The 25674-nt window shown below is 35.1% G+C and overlaps 1 long non-coding RNA gene across 1 annotated transcript in view; it reads left to right on the top strand.

Annotated features, from left to right (window-relative positions):
• Window positions 1–25674, top strand: part of LOC116662471 — a 51983-nt gene that overhangs the window by 10503 nt on the left and 15806 nt on the right. Inside the window, exons 2-5 of the long non-coding RNA XR_004318432.1 lie at window positions 2160–2199; window positions 6744–6864; window positions 19973–21309; window positions 22318–22399. This is a non-coding gene — a long non-coding RNA (uncharacterized LOC116662471). The remainder of the gene's footprint in view (window positions 1–2159; window positions 2200–6743; window positions 6865–19972; window positions 21310–22317; window positions 22400–25674) is intronic.

The following is a 25674-nucleotide window of genomic DNA, read 5'->3' as shown; positions in this document are numbered from 1 at the left end:
TTATTCAAAGGTTAAGTCATCAGCCACTCCATTTGCCCACCCACAGTGCAACCTGAGAGGAATTCAGGATGAAAAACAGGGTGAGGCACCTGTGCTTTTGAATAAGCAGGTCCCTTAGATAGATGTATATTTCAGAAAGAATTTTAATTACCCCACATTCTTGCATCTTCTCATACATAGAAAAGTGCTAAAGTCATTAACCTGAGATATCTGTTCTTTGTGAATAGCAGTAATCTTTTACCAAGAATGTATGCTTGACTGTAAGTATTTCTCAGCCAAAAATCATATATAAATTGGCTTCTCTCCACCTCTTTAGAGCAGTTTCCTCAGAGCTACTAAGCAGCTGTTTCCTGAGCTATAGTCCTTACTTAATAAGATCCCTGTATAAAACTTAAACTCATACCTCTCAGGTTGTACATTTTTCTTTAAGTCAACAAGTGTCCAAAGATAAAATTTTATTGGAATCCAGGCATGTCCATTTGTTTAGGTATTTTCTATGGCTCCTTTTATTGCTACAAGAGCAGTGTTGAGCAGTTGCAATAGAGAGCCAGAATTATCTACTTGCTGTCCCTTTATAAAAAAAGATTGCCAACCCTTGCTCTAAAATCATGTATTAAACTAATCTGTGAGATTTTTCAATTGATTATTTTAGTCATCTTAAAATATTTAAAAGAGAAATTTTACTAATCTCCAATCCATACCAGTGCCTGTTCATCTTAATATTTGGGGTCCCTGCCACACAGAAATTCAAATCAGAAACCACAAATCATCCTTAATTCTTATTTTTCCTCTACCCCATATTTTAGTCCTACTGGAAATCCATTGTTTTTGCTTCTGAACTATATCACAAATAGGTCAGTCAGTCTCCATCTTTTCTGCCATCATTCTGCACCATACCATCCCCACCTTGCAGCTGGTCTACTCAAACAGCCTCATCACTGGTTTCCCACTCATGTGACTCTTAAGTCCCTATCCCATGATGTTTTCTATCATTACATCTGCTCATAGCAATTATGATAATTTTTATGTAAATATTTGGGTTTAAATTCTATATATTTACTTATTTATTGTCTATCCAAACACATAAGTGCTACTGAGGTGACTTCATATGTTTTAGTTCAGTAGCAGATATAAACATTTTGAATAGCGACTGATGTGGAGTAGAAGGCCAGTAAGTATTTTTTTCACCAGTGACTGACCTACTTAAAGACCACAAAGATATAGGTACAGTTACCCCCTCACGTACACACATTTGCACACATTCCACTTCTAAGGGAAAAATATTTATATATTTTGCATGTACACATTTATCAGTTGAGTATGCATCACTTTACATTTGAACACATCTATGGGAGAGGAAGTTTGCTCTGGGAAGGATGAGTTGATGCTGATTTTATCTTGATTTTTAAGAATTACAACTTGGTCAGTTTCTGTTGTTGTTAGTGGTGATGATAGTGACCTTTTTGCTAGCAAACAAAACCAGCGATTTACTTACATCATTCTTGTGACTCAAAAGATATCTTAACTGAAATGGTTATTTACTTGATAATTTGTTGTCAAACAAACATATATTTCATTTTATACAGGAGAGAACTGTCCAGTTATTTTTATGTGGATTTTAAATAGGAATGTAGACTAACTGTATATAACCACTGTTTTTGAGTGTGTAGCAATTGGAAGAAACTGCTGAAAGCATGAGTTAGGGTTTAGGTGGAACCAACATGGTGAAACGGCCATAGGCTATGGCATGGAGCATCCATTTGAGAACAGTTTTGTAAAGTGATAGAGAAAGAGGCCAGACTGCAGGGCTTTACAGGTAAGTTACCTGATAAGAAAAAATATGGTGAATTAGCAGTAAAAGGGAGAATAAAAATGGGATGGTAGACAGATGTAGAATCAAATACAGCAGGAAAGGAGGGGGAAACACTCTCAGTGTTTGCAGGTAGAAGAAAAGAAATCTAGTTAAAGTGGAAGAAATTAAATTTGGCAGTGAGGAAAACATAAGAACCACACCACTCAAAAGCTTAAGTACCTTCCCACGTTTTGCATAATAATTTGGATTTCAAAAAATGTTTTTACACAATTTGTATCATATGACCCTCACAAAACTGGGTACATCTGAGTAAACTGAGACTGGTGGTTCTATTCCTATTTCACAGATTAGGAAAAAGAAGCTCAATTCCTGGGGTCATGCAGTGGGTAAGTAACATAAGGGAGAACAGAAGTGTCCTCATGCCTATGTTTTTATACTTTCCACTATACCATGTTGACAGTGTAGTGTTAATCTTTAAACAGAAGGAAATCAAAATCTGCTGTGAGGAAGAGAAGCATTTAAGGCATTGATCCAAAGAAGTGGTCTCTTTTCCCTCCCACCCACTTAAACTATTATCACACTTAAGTGAATTTCAGTAAGCCAGAAGTTTGGAAGGAGATGACTCATGAAGAAGCGTGGGTAGCATTAATTTATTTTTTAAATTAACTGGTCATACACCATGTACAAGTGTCAGAGATACAGGTGAATAAAAATAGCCATAGTCCCAGCCTTGATAAAGCTCATTCTTTAGTGGAAAGGATCAGCTTTTAATCAAGTAAGGAAATTAAATATTTGAGTACAAACTTAAATATGAGGCTGCGTCAACAGTACTATGAAAGAATGTTACATGGGGCCTCATTGAGCCTACAAGGGGGGGAAGTGTTTGCTTTATGAGAGGATGACAGTTAATCTAAACTCTAAAGGAGGAATAGGAGTGAAAAATCTGAGAGGGAGTAGTACTGGAGCCTTTTAAGAAGACTCTTACATATGAAGAATTCAAAGGATCTGGTATGACCAGAAAACTTCTAGTTTACTAACATTTGTGTGCCCTGAATTATAATCTACATATAGAATTATTTCATTGTAAATAATTATGCAATGATATTGAGCCATATAATTCTGATTCAACAGTTTTCTCAAGTGATGGCTTAAAAACAGAGAACAGAAATGACTGCTATATAATATTAATTTCTGGTAGAATTTATTTATGTACATATATATAATAATAGACTATGTATAATGATATAATATATATAATAATATTCTTGCAAAGGTCTCAAATAGTGTTTTGCACATGATAAGCAGCCATGAAGTAATGATTAGCTACTTTTTCAACATACGTTTATTGAAAACCTAGTAAGTATAATATGAACAAACACATTCCTGGATGCTGTTGTCCTCTATTTGACCAAAGAATGGTCAGGGGATGTTTTAAAGGAATACTTCTTACCATGAAAAAGCCATTACCATATGTGTTTGATGTACTTATAATCTCTAGATTTATGCAGTCTTTTTTGTCTTAGCCTCAGGTAGGACAGGACAAATCCATTCTTGCAGTGCTGTAAGTGATGAAAATATTAAAATATTTTTTATCTGTGCTGTCCTCAATGGTGGTCATTATCTACATTTGGCTGCTGAGTACTTGGAATGTGGCTAGTGCAACTAAGACTTGAATATTTTAATTTATTTTAATTTAAAAGCTGCATGTGACTAGTAGCAACTGTATTGAAGTGACACTTCAGAGGGATTTAGGAAAAGACTTTGAGTTCCCATTGCAATACTTTTGATACATTTGACATGAACTTGATATTTCTTGTATCTGGTGGCCTGGATCTAATTGAAAGAGATGTTTTGTTAGTATGAGGGAGAACTTACTTTAGTTTAAAAAATTTAGCTGTGAACAGAAGCTCATTTTCCCAACTCACTTGGGGAGTAACAACTGAACTTGTTTACATCAAAAAAATCTGCAAAACCATGTAGATGAAATTGCACAGTAAGTGATTTTTTTTAATGACCTAAAAGAGTAAACAGTTTCGTTTATGCTTACTGTTTGAGTAACAGCCACTTACAAAAGATAGAAATCATAAAAATAAATGAAATAAATTTATTTTATAATAAACATTCAGAAAAATCTAGTGGTCATCTAAAGAAGCAGATGGGAGCTTGTGGTTTGTGTAATCTGTGGTCAGCAAACTCACTTCTCTCCATCATATTCAATATTTACAGTCTCTAAGAGACATCCTTTCTATCTAAAATATTTATATTTAAATGTGAATGCATACAATTAATGTGTTCATTCAAAAGTTATAAAAAGAATATATAAAGTGGAAAGTATATTTCTCTTCCCTGTTTGAATGATAGCCATCTAGTACTGCTGCTTAGAGATTGTGTTTCTATCAATTTTCTTGTTTTGTAAAATTTCAGAGGTACTTAATTTACTCCTGCAACATGTTTACTAATATCTATTATATGCTAGGGATTGTTTTAAGTACTGCTTTACAAAAGTGGAAATAAAAAGCAATTAAAAATTTCTTTAAAAATTACATTCTAATGGAAGGAAATAGGCAATAAACAAAATAAATAATAAAAACATGTGATTTATTAAGTAGTGATAAATGCTATCAATTTTTAAAAAGATTTAAAAGAGGTGAAGGTGTTGAAGCAGGAAAAGGAGTAAGGATTGCCTCAGCTGGGGAAGGAGATTACATTTTAAATAAAATGAGCAGAGAAGGACCTTCAGAGCTTTATTTTCATCAAAGACATAAAGGAAATGAGGGATCGAGATATGTTTAGGCAGAGAACTGCATGTGCAAAGATCTTAAGGTAGGAGCTTGTCCAGTACCTTCCAGAAAAGCATCCTTACAATCTGGCTGGAGCAAGGATCACAAGACAGAGCCTTTTTATGCCAAGTAATTAATACACCATCTAATGATAGTTATAGTATTCTATGTTGTATGTTGTTTTTCCATCAAATGTTTGCTGTCTTTAGGTTTTGAATAGGGCCTCCATGTCTCTGGTTCCTGTCATCTCTATTAACTACACATTAACTTCAGATGACATAATTACATATTAGGGTGTGATTATTTCTCTTATGGAATGTATTATATAATACTTACAAAAATAGCTAAGCCAATTTCTGTTCCAGTGTTCTGTTCAAAGTCCAAGTTCAGTTTGTAATGTAAGATTCTGTCCTATATAAGACAGATTGTTTTGCACTCAATACAGTTTAATAAAAACTTACCAAATTTTAATTTACTTGATTATAATAACATTATTGCCATTATTTTTACAGAAAAATAAAAGACTTATGGAAGAGAACATTTCACTAATTTAGTTTATTAATGAGGACATCAAAGTCTAGTGTGAGGTAAAATGATTTGCCAAAGACACATAAATGAGGCTAGTTACAGCTAGCATTATTGTGTTTATAATATGTGTTAGCCATTGTGCTGAATACCGGCACTATGCAATTTTAATCTTCCCAACAATCTGAGAGGCAGTCATTATTACTGTTTTACTAGTGAGGAAACTGAGGGAAATAAGTTCTGTAAAGTAATGCAGCAGGTAAATGGTACAGCTGGGATCCTATCAAGGTCTTTATATCTCAGAAAGAACTCACACTGATAACTGCTACACTACTGGAGTTACAGGGACAGGAATATCCCATTAAAAACACAAGAAGCAGAGAGGTTTCTGGGAAAGAGAGCAAGTTTTCACTGTGATCAGATGTTGGATTGAATTTTGCCTCCACATAGCTGAATATTTTGGGGTAAGCAGTGTAACTTTCAGTATGTTTCTAGGTGTGAATATTGAGGGACCAAATTACAGTCCCATATTTGCTTATCAGGACTTTGGCTTTATCCAGTATGGGTAAAAGTTAGAAGCCATCAAGCTTCCTAATTTAATTTGTGAGTACATTCTTATAGAGTAAATAAAAGAAGCTGTTCAGTTGAGATGAAAACCTTTATATGCCAAAAAAACATAGATTATTATATTAAAAATAAGGCTCATAATTTAAAATGAAAGTTTGGTGCAATGCCAATAGAAAACCCATAGTATCTGCTTATTTTAAGGTTAAAAGAGAATATTGAAATTAATAAAGTGTTCATTAATTTGTCCCATGTTATCTGTTTGCTTTTCACATTTTTTCCCACATACATTTGAAATTTTACTTATATTCAATGAAGAAAGTCCATATTATCAGCATGGATCATTATGTATCGACATTGTAAATGGCATTTAAAAAGTAACTATTTTGTTTGCACATGTAGAGCTATAAACTGCCCAGTTAGGTTCATAATAGTCACTCAGTATTTATACTGCAAGTAATTTGATCTTTTTTTCAAATTTAAAATAAATTTACTTTATGGGTAAAATAGCTTTGAACAGGCTACTAATCTGAAGTTGTAACTGCTTTTATTGTGCTTACCAAGAAGCAAAGTTTCAGTTACCTTGATTGCTGTATTTTACCAAACATCTTTTTTTAACCTATTCTTTTGTATATGAAAATTATATGATTTACCCGCTATGAGTAGAAAAGCTTCAAGTCATTTTAACATTATTAGTAATGAATTTACAATAAGCATCCAACCTCCCACACCGAGATTTCTGGACAACCAGCTGAGATTACAAAGTGTAAGCTGTGGCTAGGGATCAGAGATTACTCTGCATAAATTTAGTTTACCCTTATGGAGATTAAAAGCTCATTAATACTTCATTCTTTCCCACTGAGATAAAAGTTTGAAGCAATTAGTATTTGAAAAAATATTTTCTCCCATTAATTTATTTTTTCACTATGTAATCTATGTTGGTTCCCTTTTAAGTATTGATAGAGTGTAGTTTAAAATAGAAATCTATGGACTATATCTTAGGTTTTGTTGTTGTTATTGTTTTGGATTAGTGTTCCCTAACAACTTTTATTCCCTAACAGTTTATATAGCAACTTAAACAACAGCAATGAAAAAGTAGCATCTAGGTGTTCATTTCATCTGCTTTCCAAATGAAGTGACCAAACACTTCAAGAGGATCTAGATTTTTCCAGCAAGGAAGAAGTGAGAAAACATTTTTAATCATTAAGACAAGAGAGTTTTGCCACTTCTCAGTGACGCAGACATTGTGTACTAGCTGCTTTATCCTGAAGGCAGTTTGTTACACAGATGTGTTAGAAAGAGGGCTCCTGGCAGGGTTCAACATGGCTAGTGAATAAATAAGTGCAGCTTTTATGTACTTCACCAATGTGTTGTGTTACTCTTACCAATTATTATATGCAAGTAAAATGTAAATCTGTGTGATTATACAGCTTCTTTTATATCCAAATATTATTCATAAAGAAAATATTCATGAATGGAAAGAGATGGTAAATATTGGTGGAAAACAGCCAAAGGTTTTTTGTTTTGGTTTAAAACTCTGACATAATTTGAAATTATGGTATATTACTCAGTCTTTTCATAATAATAGCAAGTTGACAAATGATACTGTGAATAGACAATCTGTAATGCCGGAAACCAAATATTAGGGAGACTTTTGTATAATGAGTTAGAATCATTCTTTCATTAATATCCCTCCTTGGTAGTACATCAGCTCTTTTGGCTCATTAATGCAATGTTGAGGATTTTCAAGTGATGGTGAAAAATGGAGTAAATAAAATTACAGTGGCCCTAAGACAGAATGTCTTTATAAGTGCTTTAGTAATACACTTCTAACACTAGTAAAATGGGAATTGAAAAAGTGATTAATTTGTAATTAAGGGTTTTAGAAAGTAAAAATTTTCAACTACTTTTGATATTCCTTTTCTTTAATAGTAGAGAATTGTAAAACATGTCTTAAGAAAATAACATATGAACTTTTTTCTCAGTGATAATTTATTTTTTTCCAGCTTTACTGAGGTACAATTGACAAATCAAATTGTATTATTTAAAGCATGGAACATGATGGTTTTATATACTTATTATGTATTGTGAAAGGAATCCATAGTTAATTAACAATACCACCACCTCACATTTTATCTTTTTTTAAAAATGAGAACCTTTTAAGGTCTACTCTTCTAGCAAATTTCAGTTAAATACAGTGTTGTCAGTTATAGTCCCCATGTTATACACTAGGTCCTCAGACTTTATATATATACAGACTTTATTTATCTTAAGTTGGAAGAACTTGAGACAATTAATTAAATTGGGGGCAAACTGGTGACACCATGAAGATGCTTTGCTACTTCAGAAAAGTTGCTAAGATCTAAACTAAGCTTATTTTCATTATATGAGGAAGCAACCTCAGAGACAACACACTACCTTCTGCCTTGCTCTAAGTTAACTACAGTTCATGTCTCTCTAAGACAACACTTAATTCCTTATTACTTCATCTCATTTTTGAGATATCCAGGGAGACATATAACCCCCAGCTTTTTCTATTGTGACCCATGATTTCAATATATTAGTTTGGGAATCTCATTGATGTCAAGTGTATCCTAATTCTGGTCTAAAATAAAATTAAATTGTTTAGCAATTGGAAAAGCTATGATTTAGCCACAGCCCTGTGGCACAATTTAGAAGAAATTTCATAAGCTACAATTTATTGAAGCTAGACATTGACCTAAACGCCTTATAGGCACTGGATTATTTACTTCCTACAATAAGCTAATTTATCAGGTAAATAAATGCCAGTATTTATCCAGTTTAGAGATGAGAAAATGGATATTTTGAAAGGTTAAGTTATTTGCCTGAAGTTAAACTAGTTATCGGCAGCATTGAGATTAAAATATTATAAACTCTGCCTTATTGTAACTACTAATATCAAATTTACTGTTTGGTTTTTTTACAAACTATATTGTCCAAAATGTAATCTACATATTTTTAATGCAGAGGCTTGACTGTAGACTTATTTTAACACTAGAGCATTAAGTCCCCAAAGTTTGAATATTTTAAATAAAAGTATCTAGCGTATGTATAGGGAACAGAAATTAACTGTGACCCACATAAACACATATAAAATAAAAGTTTACTCTGATTATTTGAAATAATTTTCTGCTTATTCTTTCCTTTTGAATAAATTAGAATTCATACATAATATAGAGAAGAAAAAATACTTTAAATCTAGGAAATATTTTATATTAATTTATCTGAAAGAGTTACATTTTACTTCTTCACAGCTTGTTGTCTATACTTGTCTTCAAATAAACTGAAACTTGAAGTAAAAAATTTCACTATACCTACACATAGTAAGTACATGATAAATACTAATTACTCAGTTGATTACATAGGATCAATTAGAGTAAACATTGTGTGCCAAGTGACTACCCAAGGAATTCTAGAAATCAGTTAACATTTTTATGTAGTGCACAACGCAAAGCTTTATTATGTGTTACTGTATCATTATACCTTGGGTTATTTATTGTGCTAATCACTAGGGTTGCAAAAAATAAAAATACACAAGAATCTCAAATATAGCAAGAGTTGCAACCAAGCAAATCACCTCACAAAATTATGTACGAATTTCAGAGGGATGATCTTGAAGGCAGTGAAGGATATTAAAAACCTCATAGAAGAGATAATGCCAAACCAAATTCCTACTCACCCTGGAACACCACACTGGTTTTGAGGTTGAGTAGGAATTTGACCAGGCCATATACAATTGAAAGTTATGTGATGTGTGTGTATATATATATACATTGTGTGTGTATGTATATGTATGTGTGTGTGTGTGTGTGTGTATAAAATGACTGTGTGTATATATAAAGTTATGTTGGGGGCTGGAACATTGTGGTAGGCAGAATAATGACCTCCCAAGATATCCAGATCCTGGATCCTGGAACCTGTGAATGATACCTTATAGGGCAAACAGGACTCTGCAGATGAGATTAAATTAAAGATCCTGAGATGGGAGGAATTACCCTGGAATACCCTCATGAGCCTACCTGTGATCACAAGTGTCCTGGTAAAAGGGAGGCAGAGGGAGATTTGACTACAAAAGGAGAAGAGGTGATGTGATGAGGAAAGCAGAAATTGGAAGATGTGTTTTGAAGGTGGAGAAAGAGCACAAGCCAAGGAACACAGGCCACTGGAAGCTGAAAAAGGCAAGGTGATTGGATTTTCCTCTCAGCCTTCAAAAGGAAGCATCCTTGCTGATAATTTGATGTCAGCTCATGTATCTGATGATTTCAGACTTCAGACCTCCAGAACTGTAAGATAATGAATGCATGATTTATTAATACCAATAAGTTTGTGGTAGTTTGTTACAGTGGCAATAGGAAACTAATACAAGCATGAGCTCTCACCCTGAAAAGCCTCAACTGAATCACAAACCTGACTCCAAAGAGCATGGAATAGGAAAGAGTTCCAGTTCCAGAATCCTAGGAAACAAACATTAAAAACTGCATAAAGAAGATCCAATGAGAGAGACTGAAAAAAAAAAAATCAAGGGAAAGAGCATAAAGAAATGATGATGTTGAACCCAAAGGAAGAATTCTGTAGAAATCTGCCCTCTCTTGCATACCAGCGAGAGAGACAGTAGAGATAGGTGATTGCAAAGCAGTGCTGGCATTCTAAATGAGATTATAATTCAAAAATCTGTATTTGTTTTTCTACCAATATTTGAGTTAATGGGATTAAAAAATCAAATGTAATGGGAATATGTACATCAAAAAGGGTATGAACTTGCAGGAAATTATAAAATGCTTCATATGCTTTCCCTTTTGTACTTTAGGGTATTCTAAATTTTATTTTATTATGATGATACGATAGTAAGTGCATTTAAACCTGGCCCTCAATTATGAGGCTTAAAAATAACTCTACTAATTCTTTATGATTAAAAAAATTCTCAGCCATTTGGTTTTATAGTATTCATGTATATTCATGGGTCTTCTCACTGCCTCTTATAAATAAAATGCTATTATGGTTTCTGGTTAGAGGTTAGGAATTTTCATTCTTTGGAAAATGAAATTAAAAGAGATGAAACACATTTATACACACTAGAAACAAGGATACCAGTTGATCTGTGAAATGTGAAGTTTCTGATGCAATCATGAAGAAAAAGGCATTTAGAAAGGAAAATGTTATCTACATTTGAGTGCCCTTTTAACTTGGTCATGATGTCACTATGGTTATTAGTCATGAGTAGTAAGGTTATTAATCTCCATTTGAATAAAAATAAGGAGCCAGACTTGTTTGTATGAAATCAGAAGGCATTCTAAAATTCGTATTTTTCTACTTCATATTTCTTAGATAAGGAGATTCTTTGATCAAAAAGCTAAAAAAATGAGTTTTCTGTAAGTTTTATTCACATACAAAGTTTAATTTTAGTAGACACTGCTTTTGAACTAAATATAGCCTTTCTTACTAACCATGAGTCACACCAAATTGAGCTGTTATAAAATATTAAATCAATTTTAATTAATTTCCTCTAAGGATGTAAAAGTGAGATATTTCTTTTCACTTATTTATTTATTTATTTTTTGGTGAATAGTCAGTTTACAGTGTTGCATCAGCCTCTGGTGCACAGCATAATGCCTCAGTCATACATATACATACATGTATTCCCTTTCATATTCTTTTTCATTCTAGGTTACTACAAGATATTGAATATAGTTCCTTGTGTCCTTTTCCCATTTTTAACATATTTATTACAACAAACCTTATATTTTCATGTATAGAGGACTTAGATCTTGTTTCCAGTGTTGAATCATGGAATTCTAAAGAGCCAGACACTTCTCCACAGCATTTCCTCGCCTCACCAATGACTTGGGCAGGAGAAGATCAGGGCTCAGTTCAGGATATGTGGTGATTCTCCTGGAGATTTCACTGTTTTTTCCATCAAGGCCCTCTTGATGCACAAGCACTGGTTATATGACTTCAGTAAGTGTCTCCTTTCATAAGATATTTAAACATACTTTACTGAATTAGAGACTATTGATAGGTCCCAATAGAGTGGGTGGTGAATGAAGAGCAGCTCTCTTTGGCTTTCAAGAAAGTTTTATAAAGATGTTTGATTTCCTTCTCTGACTTACTTTCTGGTTAGATGATACACTCTGAATGGTGATGATTCTGTCCCTGCCTATGATGGGGACAGTTGGCTGCTAGTGTGTTGTAATGGCTGCTGAAAGCTGGTGTTATAGATTCTCTTCAGATCCAGGAGTTGTCACTAACTATTCATGTAAATTTGGGAAAAAGTTATATTTTGTGTACATCAGTTTTGTCATTTGTAAGTGGGCATGGTAGTACTTACACATGAGTAGTTTAGAGGTTTATGAAACTTAGTGAAAATAAAGTGCTTAACACAAAACCTAAGTTAACAGCAGGCATTTAGTAAGTAATAGCTATACAAATTATTATATAATGATATGTGCATTATATGTTATATAAAATTATATATTACTAGTGATTTATGGAAATGTAGGCCTGACAAGTTAATCATGGAGGAAGCCTCCTTTATTTCTCACTATATTTCTTAATCTTCTAAGCCCAATGCCTGGTGTATCTGAGGACAGAAACATAGTAAAGCCTATTATTATTGCATCAGTTGACTATTTTGATTCTACTTTCACAGCATATAGTACAGTATTCTGATATCCCACCTTTTTAATGCAAAGCTTGGGAATGATTTCAGCAGTTAAAAAAAAGAAAAAGAAAAGGCAGGACATGTGCTAACATCTTTAGGTTCTTGTATCATTGACTGAAGTCTACAGATAATTGAGTACAGTCTTTATGCCAGAAAAGGTTGCAGGCACTAATATCATGTTGAGTGTTTTGTGAATTAAGTCACCATCACTTGAAATTAAAATCTTTTAATGTAATAGTACAGACTGGCCTACCATCATTAACAGTTACTAAAGAAATTTACAATCCACCCACATGAAAGACAGAAGAAAATACTATTGAGAACTTACAATGAGCTATGCATTTTCATTTATAATATCTCAACTAACTTATTTATTAAAAACTGTAATGTGATATTTTATACATTAGATGAAGTAACAGAAAATCATAGAAGTTAATGAACTTTTCCAAAATTGGACACATAAATGAATAGTGTACCTGGAATTCTTCCCAATATATCAATTTTTAGGCATTAAACATTAACATAACCAAACTAAAATATGTATTTGTTATTTTTCATTTTACATTCATAAAATGCTTGTAGCCAATTCATGACTGTTAGAAAATAAAATCAAATAGTTGGATATTAGAGGTAGAAAATGTTTTGCAGGGAGAGAATATATCATATCTCTTTTCTTTTTCTTCTTTTTTGTAGCTTCTTTTAAGAGGAATTAGGAAAACAGGATTTTAAGGTGTTTATCAGATTTCTAAATGATATCTTATGTCTCAAGAAATAACAAAGTCTTAGCAATTGTAGAATGTGTTAATAAATACAAATGCATCATAATCAGTAGTGTAAGAAAATCATGCTCCTGATGTTACATATTCTGAGGGTGATTGAATTTTTCTTGGAATTATATAGTCTGTTTAGAGATTTATGTTATAAGACACAAATTTTTAGTTTCAGTTCTACTAACTCCAACTTGGTGACTTAGAAAATAGACATATACATAGATAGATAGCTAGACACACTAGCCTCCTCCTCAATTAGATAGACACATAGACAGAGAGACACACTACCCTCCTCCATTAGATAGAGACATATATAGACAGTCACACCAGCCTCCTACTCCTCCTCTATTAGATAGATAAATAGATAGATACACAGAAAGACAGATAGAGGAACACACTAGGCTCCTCCTCCTCCTCCATTAGATAGCTAGACAGACAGACAACTTCCTCCTCTTTCTCTGTTAGACAGTTACAAAGACAGACAGACACAGACAGACACACTGGCCTCCTCCTCCTCAATTAGGTAGATAGATAGATAGGATAGATGGATGATAGATAGAGACAGACACACATACAAACAGACAGACACAAGAGCCTCCTCCTCCTCAGATAGATAGATAGAAAGACATCACACACACACTAGCCACCTCCTCCTCCTCAATTAGGTAAATAGACAGACACACTAGCCTCCTCTTCCTGTATTAGATAGATATAAAACAGAAAAACACACTAGCCTTCTGTTCCATTAGATAGACACATATATAGATAGATAGACACACTAGCCTCCATTGCTGGGTCCTGTGGTAGTTCTATTTTTAGTTTTTTTAAAGAACTTCCATACTGTTTTATAGTGGCTGTACCAGTTTACATTCCCATCAACAATGTACTAGGGTTCCCTTTTCTCTGTATCCTTGCCAACATTTGTTATCTGTAGACATTTTGATGAAGGCCATTCTGACAGGTGTGATGTAGTATCTCATTGTGGTTTTGATTTGTATCTTTCTGATGATTAGCAAAGCTGAATGTCTAAAAAGGAGCCTGTTAAACATCTGTTTATCTTCTTTGGAAAAATATCTATTCAGATCTTCTGCCCATTTTTTAATCAGTTCTTTTTATATTGATGGATAATACATTCTTATGAGTACCACAAAGCCCAATACACAGAAATTTGCCAGCTCTCCCAGAAGCTTTTCCATGTGCTCTGACTCAATCATAGCCCCTTCCCTTCCTTTAAGTAAGTCCTTTCCTCTAAGTTACTGTTACAGAAATCACTTCCTTTTGTTTATGATTCTCTTACCCAAGTATATCTCCCTAGGTTCTAGTGTTTAATCTTGACCATTTACAAGGAGAGTTGCTGTTCCTTGTAAGTCTGTTTTGGTCTACAGATTTATTTTTCATACCTTCCTTGAAATATACCTGTTTGACCTGTTTTTCATAGTCTGGATTTGACTGATTGCATACAGGTGGTACAGTTTAGCCTTTTTACTTCCTCAAACTGGCAACTGGATCCAGAAGCATGATTAGGCTTAATTTGATCCTCTGTCAGAGTGTGGTGTGTTTTTTCATAAAGAGTCACCTAGTGTCTCATCTCCTTTTTATGATGTTTGCAGCTATTGATATTTGATGCCTCCATTTATTAATTTATTAAGTGAAAAGTGTTATTAGCCTTTGAATTCTCTCATTTCTTTTTCATTTACTAACAGAAGTAATTTTATAAAGAGATGCTTTCCCTTATTTGCTATTTGATTCCTTAATGCTACAGTACAGTTCACTTAGGAAAATTAGTAATGGTGTATTATTCCAGCATTCACTAGTTTAGCTATTAGGGCCATATTTGAAAGCCAAAACCCTAAAAACTGTCGATGATAATTAAGCAGCTGTAATTTAAAATTTTTTTAATGGGAGAAATAAAAATTTGCCAAACACATCAAGAGTACAGATTTTTCCAAATAACATAACAGCAATTATTAAACTTGACTGTCTTATACAAAAGCCCTTCAGAGGTAGAGCTTGTAAATGCTATTCTCACCATTGGTATTTTTACACAGTAGAAACTATACAGCAATAAGAATGCATAACAACAAGTTATGCATCTTAGATATATACAGTTTTCAATTGGCTACTTACACATCAGTAAGGGGGGAATGTTCTTTTTTGTTAATTTTTTCAGGCCCTTTGCCTTTCCCATATAAATGTACTTTAGAACGGTATATAAGCATAGATATATGTTGAGGTAAGCCTACTCTTGTGTGTAAGAAGAAAATTATGCTTGTCTTAGATATATGGTTATGTAGTATTTATATGTAAATATTTATCTTTCTTTCATACAGATTACATATGATGTAAATATTTTATTAATGTAACCATACAGACTTCTCTATATTCATAATATGTTTTTCTTCTGTGTTATTCCAGTAGTGCTGCTTGGCTCATTAGACTGTTACCGAGGTCAGCCTTGATGAGCAGGATAAAGCAACAGCTAAGCCAAAGGCCCTGCCGGGTGTGACTGATAATGAAACCACAGGGATGGGTGAAAGTGAGAAACTAGCTGTTCTCTAAGTATGTAAGAGTCTGTGACTAGTTGACTTCTTTTCTAGGGAAATACATATAATACATAATAATATATATAATAACTATCAACAATAAAACTTTATATTTCATATTTTCTCCCTCTTTCTGTGTAAATAATCTGAAATTGCTAATGGTGACACTTAATGCTAGCAGTCTCAGTGAAGTGTGTTTTTAAATAAATACTTTTTAAAAAATGAATGAATGCTGTTGGTACAAAGTATAGCACTGTAGATGAATATTAACTAATTTTCTGTGCCCCCAGAGTATTCAGTTAAATTTGCCATGTGTAGGAGAATTGAGACTTTGGTTTTGGGCTTTTCCATAGTTCTCTCTGTATAGGAAAAAGCTAACTCACATACCCAAATTCTGAAATGTCTAGGACCATCCAGACTTCACGAATGTTTGTAAAGGTCTTTAAGAAAATGCCTTTTCAGACTTTTTTTTTTAAAGCAGTGGAACCCTTATCTCCAAATGGAATCTTAGATAGTACTCTCTTTACAGATAAAAATGATATTTTATCAGTATAAATATAAATGTTTACATTTATGAAATTTACTTAAAAATTAGTGATAGCAATTAAAACAGACCACTACTGTTAAAATTGGGAGTTATAGATATTTGTTATTTTCTTATATCATCAGACTTCCAATATGTTTATATATTTTGTTTTTGTTGTATAATACAAAAATATTCTTGGTTGATCCCTTAAATAGGTGCAAATGGGAACTTTTCAACTTTCTTTGCAAGTCCCAGTTGACTAGTTTGGTCAACTAAACCAACCCAGACCCTTGAAAAAAAGATCAATAGAAATGATAAATCACTAGCCAACTCTGAACATCTGCTTGCATTTTATTTTTATTTTATTATTTTTTTAATTCTTTAGTCAAACTATAATATGCTTGTAGAAGAATTCATGTATCATCATAGTGCAGATGATGAATTTTCAAATACTGAACACAGCCATGTAACCAGCAACCACATCATGAAAAACAAAACATGATCAAAAGCACAAAGTCCACACAGATCTCTTATTTCTAGTCACTGCCATTCCAAGAAACACCATCTAGTTTTATCCACTTCCATTTTAAAATGTAAATATAAAAGTTAATAAATTACAGCAGAAATTTTCCATCAAGACACATCAGTCACTTACTTGTTATCACCCAATTGAATATTCTGCCATGATGAAAATGTGTGCTGGGCAAGTGCTCCTCAGTCTCACCGCTGGTTAAGTACATGTCACATATGTTCTGTGATAGTCCGCTTACACTGTTCTCAGTGAGTAGATATGAGTTCTTGTAAAAGACAAATATAGAGCTATAGCTTTTCTAGTCAGTGACCCATTATGGGAGATTCATTTATGCACAGGACGGCCAGAGGAACTTGATTCTGTGATGTGCATGAAAACAAAGCTGGAGACCAAGTTACCATGCTGGTGGTCTTCAAAATATTAGTTACATAAAAGGCACATCTGAGTGTGCAGATTACTTTCTATTACAGTTTTTATGTTTTAAAATGAAATTCCAATGAAATATCTGTGGACCCCATGATTTTCTCTGAAAACTATCATTTTGTTAAACCCAATATGAAAACCACTGCTATAGATTATAAGAAAAACTCAGAAATAAAAATGCTGTTACTGAATTTGTGAGTTCAAGATTTGCAGATACTAACTACTATGTATAAAATAGATAAACAACAAATTTCTACTGTATAGCACAGGGAACAATATTCAATATCTTGTAGTAAGCCTATAATGAAAGAGGATATGAAAATGAATATATGTATGTATGTGTATGACTGAAACATGCTGTAGACCAGAAATTGACACAGCATTGTAAAATGACTATACTTCAATTTTTAAAAAAGTCAAAAAGAAGTATTACTGAAAGAAAAAGTCTATTAAGATGATCTGGGCAGCCATATAATGCTAATTTTTTAACCTTATTTCTTAAATGTTCTTGATTCTGAAATAATTTGATGAGTCACTTACTAGAAGAGTGTACAGTATGAGTTTATTGTCTTGTGGCCTTGGATTATGATTATTCCCAGCCTTGCCAGTTAGCAGCTGGGTGACACTGGACAATTAATGCCTCTAAGCCTGTTTCCTCTTCTCTAAAATGAGACCGTGGGATGATCAGCTGCATTAAGGTACAGTGCCTAGTATATTGCTGAGATTCAACAAACAGTGCCAGCTGTGTGGTTCTCAATATGTGCATCAACCTCTATTAATAGTACAGATTATGTCAAAGAACCTGAGAGCATGCATATAAATTCCTATTGGCTGTGACCTGTTAAATTTACCTAGTATTTCAAAAATACACTTGAAAAATCTTCAAATCAGTATATGAACTTAGTTTAAAAACTGAAAAGATCAGTGGGTAGGTTTTTTTTAATGATTTGTCTTCTGGGATTAAGCAGGCCTGGTTTAGGTGATATGTTGTCAAAGATTATCTTTTTTATTAATATGACTCATGAAATTCCTTGTGCTTTATTGTCTTTAAAAAGTTGATGACTATAAAATGAGGGCCAGATCTAGCCTTTTGCTTGTTTTCATCTGTCTCATGGGCAGGTGCTGTTTTGTGCTGTGGCCATGTGACTGGTGCAGTCACTGGATGTGACAGTATTCTACACATTGGGGCCCTTACCACTGCACAGTAGAATTTGACACTTCTCAACTTGTAAATGGGAAAAAAAGGAAGCTTTTGACCTGTAATAATACACAAAATAATGACACAGTATTTTCTCTTCTAATGTAAAAGGCGAGAAGTCAGTGCTTTATTTTTCTCTCTATAAAATACATGAATAGAGATAACATACATGACCCCGGGATTATTTTTAATATAGGTTAATGACTCAAATTAGGAGAAACATACCTTTCTCCTGCTCAGCTGTCTGAGCAGTCCCTGATGCCTCTCTGCCTTCCATTTCTAATTTCTGACTTTTAGGTCATTTGCTTTTCTGCATGTTTGCTCTGCTGTTGCTTTATGCTAGAACCCCTTCTTTCTGACACCTCTCACCTGTTAAATTAGGTTGAGTGCTCAGTACTGCTGTGCTAGTTACCATTGGGGTCACTTATTTTAACCATACTAAGCAATACTTACACCCCCTGGTATTTCTGTAGAGGAGAAAAAACACATTGTGCCTTTTTCTTTTGTTCATAAAATCAGTTCTGTCCTTCAGTCAGGCTACTCTGAGTCTGATCAAGTATTTAGGGGGCAGGCAAGATCTTTTCCCTAGAGTCCTACTGAATATCCCTGCCACTTAATTAGTGATTCTGCTCTGATGATATACCCTACTTTTTTGTTTTTAATTTTTTTTTAGCAAGTCTGTTCCTTTTTGGGCACGCTTCAAATAGCAGTGGTGACCTTGTTACTGAGTCCAAACTCATTCTGCTCACTGCAAAACAGGCCAGTAAATCTGGAGACAAGGTGTTGGGGCAAGGAAAAGTGATTTTATTCAGAAAGCCGGCAGACCAAGAGGATGGCCAACTAATATCTTGGAGAATCATCCTTCTCCAGTCAGAATACAGACTCCTTTTATATGGAAAAAAAATAAAACAACCCCACAGGGGAGGGGGTGTAGTTGGTTGTTGCAAACTTCTTGCTGTAGGAATTCTTTGTTCTTGCAGCTGTCCACGTGGGTCAGGCCATGGTGTCCCTGTAAACCTCCAACAATACAAAGGTTATTCTCTATTTTGCAACTTGCCATCTCTGCATAAGTACAGAAGTGCTGACATCCTTAAAGGTCAGAGCCCCAAGAATAGGCTCTCCTGTCCATTTCAGGCTAAAGGCAACATTGTTTCACAAAAGGTGCAGAGCTGGCAAGACTAAGCCTAGAAAACAGGGCACAGTGGTTAAAACTAAAGGAACAGATCTAATATGGTGTCAGATTTGTTCTCCTCTGTTACAACCTGAAGCATTAGATGGAAAGATAGCCCATTGTAAGGCATTCTTACACAGTCACATGTAGGAATTGGCTATGTCTTAAATTTAGAGTTGAAAGTAGTCCCTCAGAATTTTATACTATGCAAGTCACAGATTATGTAGAGGAAGAGGAGGCTGTATATACTTTTTTATTTTTAGGTATTAATTATGTAGTTATGGGTATCAGGAGAAAAGGAGACTGCTCACCCTGTTTCTCTTCTTTTTTTCCACTCTTCTATGACACTTATTCTTTTCCCTAACTTCCAAAATTCCACTGTTAGTAATGAAAGGTACAAAATGAGTTAAGAAAAGACATCAAAATCTTAGATCATTATTGTCATTAGGTCCTTTGAATTCTTTTTTCCGGAGTTTGTTTCTTGGTGGGAAGAGGAGGAGTTTAACAGGGATGGAAGAGTGAACAATGACTTCAGGTTTTCTCTTGTGGATGACTGGGTGAGTAATCATGCCATGGGTAAAACAGCAGATCCTGGGAGTAGAATTGGTTTTGTTGGGGAATATAATTAATTCATTTGAGGTTGTGTTAGATGTGATTTACTTATAGAACAGTCTGAATGTTTATTTGGAAATTTAATATTCAGAAATGAATTAAGGACAAAAGACATAGATTTGTAAGTCACATACATATGTGTAATATTTAAGTGAAGATTCTTGATGAAATTATCCAGCCCTCTTCCCTAAAATGAGATCTTTTAAAAAAGAGGGCTAAAGATGGAGTCCTGAGATGAGCAATGTACCATAAAAGATGGAGAAGTATCCATCAGAGTGGTGGGGAGAGGAAGGCGTTGTATGGGAGAAACAGTTCCCAGGGAAAGGGCTGTGTCAGATGTCTCACCAGGTGAAAAAATTACAACAGTTGAAGAAATGTAAAGGCAGGATTTGGCCACTAGGAAATTACTTTTTTGTTACAGCAGCTTTAACACAGGATATTGGAACACATATTGGATGACAAAGTTGGAGGATTGAATTTCAGTGGAAGAAACACAGAAGATGAGATGCTTGGTGGCATCAGGAGGCAAAGAGAGAGAGAGAAAGAGAGGCAGAGGAAAGAAAGAATCCTTGCATAATTATGTCAGTTTTAGAAATTTAAGAGTAGTTTTATCCAGTGCAGAGATTGATTACGGATGGTAGGAAGAGACAGTAACTTGTGGAGTGAGATTTTACAATGACCACATCAGGACACATCTCCGCCTGCTGACAGGGGTTACTGAGCCCGCTGTGATTTCATGCTCATGGGCTGTGCCACGTACTACCAAGGTTTATATTTCACCCTGTCTTTATCACATACTGTCCCACAGCCTTGTTCACCATTTCTGGTAGATTAAGGGGTGACATTAGTGTTTTATATTTTCGTGTATTTGTGTGGCCATGCTAGAGATTACATTTATTTCAACAGGTGTTTCTTATGGACAGAGCAGCAGTGACACTGAAGCTCTACATCAGACGTATTGTCATGTAGCCCTTTCTTGGGAAGATGCAGATGAACAAGGATCTGAGAGTGATGCAGGGGGACATACCGAGAGCTCAGTGAAAGAGCATCCTCAAGAAGATAAAGAAGAGGTGGTATATTTATACAATGGAATACTACTCAGCCATAAGAACCAACAACATAACGCCATTTGCAGCAACATGGATGCTCCTGGAGAATGTCATTCTAAGTGAAGTAAGCCAGAAAGAGAAAGAAAAATACCATATGAGATCGCTCATATGTGGAATCTAAAAAACAAAAACAAAAACAAACAAAAACAAAGCGTAAATAAAGGACAGAACTAGACTCACAGACAGAGAATACAGACTTGTGGTTACCAGGTGGGTGGAGGGTGGGAAGGGATAGACTGGGATTTCAAAATTGTAGAATAGACTACACTGTATAGCACAGGGAAATACACACAAAATGTTATGATAACTCACAGAGAAAAAAATGTGACAATGAGTGTGTATATGTCCATGAATAACTGAAAAATTGTGCTGAACACTGGAATTTTACACAACATTGTAAAATGATTATAAATCAATAAAAAATGTTAAAAAAAAAGATGAAGGGTCCTCTAAAAACATCTCTACCATGGAATGTGGTAAAATCTTATTCCTTTGAGACCCTCTCTAAACAGTTTCCAGTGTGGTGTAATTTAAATTCAATTTACTGTAGTGATTGTTTCTCAGTCTGAATTTATAGAGTTTGCTTAAATGGAATCAGGGAATCATCGGTTTAACTATAAAGTTAGAGCTGAACATAGGGTAAAATTTCAGTTCCTCCTATAATATATCTTCCCAAGTTAAGAAATCACTCAAGTATTTTCACATTATTTATGCTTTTCCATGAACATATGCTAAAGTTATTTTTTAAATAGAGAATGGTATTTGGGATCAACTAAATACATATTGTGTGTGTGTGTGTGTGTGTGTGTGTGTGTGTGTGTATACACCCATACTCATATATTTGATGTGTATGGGGGGAGAGAGAGAAAGTATATAGATATATAATTCAAATATAAATACCTAAGAAGATTTTCTTGTACAAGCAGGTTACAGTGGGAAACTGGGATTATTATATGTGCCATTTTATTAACTATGTCAATCGGAGACAGTGTAATTTTGGTGGTATTAGACATTAAATTAAGCAATTTACATAATATTTTTGGTTGCTATTTTAACTTTTCTCCCCTCTTAGATCTGCCCATGGTAGGGGAGCTGATGAAGCCTATCAGAATACATTCCTTTGGGGTTGGTGGTTTTGATTTACAACCTGTCAGGTAAGAGTTTTTTGGAATGGATTGTGCGGGGTGTTTGTTTATTTCTTTATTGTCTTGTCACTGGAAACTTTTGGCATCATTTGTTCTGTTAGCCACCCCTAGTGAATGATTAAAGGGTAGCTAGTATGAGTCTACCTGTGAGACACTCCTCTCTTCCCTTAATATTAGTCTTTATCAACTAGTTTCTCAAAATTCTTCTTGTGCTAATTTTTTTAAAAAAATAGATGCTAGTAAAAATGTTAGTACCATTAGGTAGGTAATCTTAAAACTTTTCACTGAAAAAATAAAATTTCATCAGCTTTAATAGCTCAGGGACAGTTGACTCAAATGGTAAGAGAGAACATGGATTTTATTCTGTATATGAGTCATCCATTTGCTTCTTTTTAAACCAGTTAGTTTTGCACTTAGTCACAGACCAGCCATCATCTCCTAGGGTGAGTTCTTTGGTCACAAGATAAACAGGCTTTGTGAAATTGTTCCAGCTCCAGTAGCTTTTAATGGAAGCTTGTGGGACCTTGCTGTCATTCACCAGCACAGGGTACCATGTCACAGTAACCTTGTCATAAGACAAATGTCACATCCATTATCTCATGAGATCCACACAATAAGTAGGTCAGGCATCTTTATCCCCATCATTCAAGTGATGAGACTGAGGTGAACCAACTTAGTGGTGGGGCTCTCACAAGAACCAGATGATGACAGCTAACATTTTTACCCCTTGCTTACTGTGGGCTTGATACTGTGCTAGGTTCTTTACATATTACATTTCATTTACTCTCACAGCAGCCCCATAGGGTATATATATACCATTATCACCACCATTTCATAGATAAGAAAACTAGGCTTAAAGAGGTTAAATAAATTGCTTAAGATCACATAGACATAACTCAGCAATGTACTTGGATTGTCAGGACTTTGATCTCTGTGAAATAGTTCTGTGAAAATCCTGTCATCCATTCTTGTATTATTTGTTCATTTGTGTTTTCAACAGACAAGTTTTTTAGCCCCTCCTTGAACCCTGTGCTCATCATGAGATCCACGTGCAGTGATTCCCTGGCCTTGTTTGTACTGCGTGTGCTAGTTGAGAGAAAGGGATGTTCTGTGGCTTATCCTAAACCCCATTTACTTGACTGCTAAGTCTAGCATTCTTCCCCTGACCTACAGTGCTAGTTGGTGTTTTTATGGGGCTGACTGAGCTCCCTTATCACTGCTGTTTGGGGCTACACTTGTGTCACTGAAGGAATTTTTCTACACATCTTGTGTCTTTGTTGGCATAACTGACACCATTTTTGTAATGTGAATTCTAGAGGTGTTTACATTTGTGTTTAAAAGCTGAAAACAAGTATACTTACATTAAAGGCATAACAATAATTATAGGAATGTCAGTAGTAGGAAGTTGAGTATGCATATCCAAAAACTCTTTAGTAAACCATAGGATAAGTAATCCTAGCTGCTGTAACAAATAATCCTTAAAATTTTAGTAGTTTAACATCATCAATTACTTATGTCTTGCTCACATCATAATTCCATGTGTCTCAGTGGAGTTGGGGGTGGGACTCTGCTCCACATAGTCATTTAGGGACCCAGGTGGCTTTCTGTCATCAACACATGGTTTTGAGGTCCTCCTGGCCTCATCAGTCAATAAGGAAAGGAAATAGATGGTTAGCATGTTTCCTTTTAAGTGCCTAATCACAGGAGTGTTAACTCGCTTCAGCCTACATTGTGTTGGTAGGAACCAGCACATCCAGCTAAACTAGGTCCAAAAGGGCTAGGAAGTGTGGTTTGCTCATGTGCCCAGAAACAAGTGTAAATGTGTTTGGTAGGCATCTAGCCAGTCTCCACCAGAAACTTCCCTTCTAACAGCCAAATATCCATTCCACTCTTCATTGAACAAAGACCTACTCAGCCCTTCCCCAAAGCAAACAGCCCAGGGTCCCATTCAGAACAGTATCCACCTGGAAGGCCAGGGTTTCCAGGTGAAGCACGTTCCCTTTGTCAGGTTTCAGTGTAGCTCTCCATTGTCTACTAATCAGTGAATTAAAAGGCAAGTTTCATCCTTCCTTTGCCACCCCAGTATGATGGTGAGACTAAGCCTACTCCTATTCAGAAAGGAGAAGAGTGAGGAAGCTACAGCAATCAGCAGTGCAGCTTTGAGACCCACTGAAAGGCCTTATGAAGACCCCCTACCTTCAAGGTGGGCATTTCCCTTAATTAGGCCATTATTCTGCTCTTAAGGAGGAACTACTTTATAAATATATTGTTCTGTGTAGCTCCTGGTTCCAGTTGTCTTGTGTTTCTTCACCACTGGCTTCAACTGAAGTGGGTAATGGGGGAGGGGACGCCCATCTTTGAGGATACACTCTTTTCTCCACCTGCTTTCTGCCTGCAGGAAGGTGGTTGTAAGGCTGCCAGACAAGTATCTAGCCTTTTTTTTTTTTTTTTTTATAAGTAGAGTTCTGGTTTCTTTGACATCTTTGTCATCTTTGTCATTACAGCTCCTTCAGAAAGATTTTTAGGCTTCTGATATATTTGGTTCCAGTCAGTCCCAAGTGCTAGTAACTGCATTTAAAGAAAATTAGTTTTTGTTGTTGTTGTTGTTTTTTCTCAGTTTAATTGCAGCTGCCTGGTTATTATGAGGAACAATAATCTGAAGGTGGAAGATGACACCTCTAACGTGATATTAGCATTGCCAAGGAACTGAGTCACTCTTCAATGAAGAATTCTCATGAAATCTTGCTTTTTCATAGCATTTTTCAGGGCTGAATCTTAACTGTTTGAGTCCAGATGCCGAGAGTGAACCTAAGAGGCCCTGAGTTTATAGACTCTGTTCCCTGGATTCCTTCTTTAAAGACCAGCCCATTCTGTCTTGAGCTCATCTGTTTCACGTAGTATCTTGTTATCAGTAGCCAGTAGTAGCTGGCACTTAAACACTTCCTGTCCTCTCCTGCTGTTCTCAGACTCTGCTGAGGACCCCAGACTCAGGAGCTAGTCGTCAGTCTTATTAACCTCTGTGTGTGACAGCTTAGCAAATATTTTGTCACTTTTCATAAAATGTGAGTTTGCCCCCTCTCCAGCCTCTAGTATCAGTTTCCTTGCCACCTAGAACCCGACCACTAAGCCCATGACACGTATTTTAGCTTCTGGTCACCGTCACCTCACATTCTAAAGGCCAGAACTGGTGCTGGTCTCATGTAGACTGGAGGTGGAGCGGAGTGCGGTTCAGCTGATGCGGGGCACGCATGGGGAGCAGTGTTAGTGAGCAGCCGGCCAGGTTC

This window comes from Camelus ferus, unplaced genomic scaffold, assembly GCF_009834535.1.
Source record: "Camelus ferus isolate YT-003-E unplaced genomic scaffold, BCGSAC_Cfer_1.0 contig1219, whole genome shotgun sequence".
Lineage (NCBI taxonomy): Eukaryota > Metazoa > Chordata > Mammalia > Artiodactyla > Camelidae > Camelus > Camelus ferus.
Note: the sequence above shows the minus strand (reverse complement) of the source record. Positions and strands in the feature narration are given on the sequence as shown.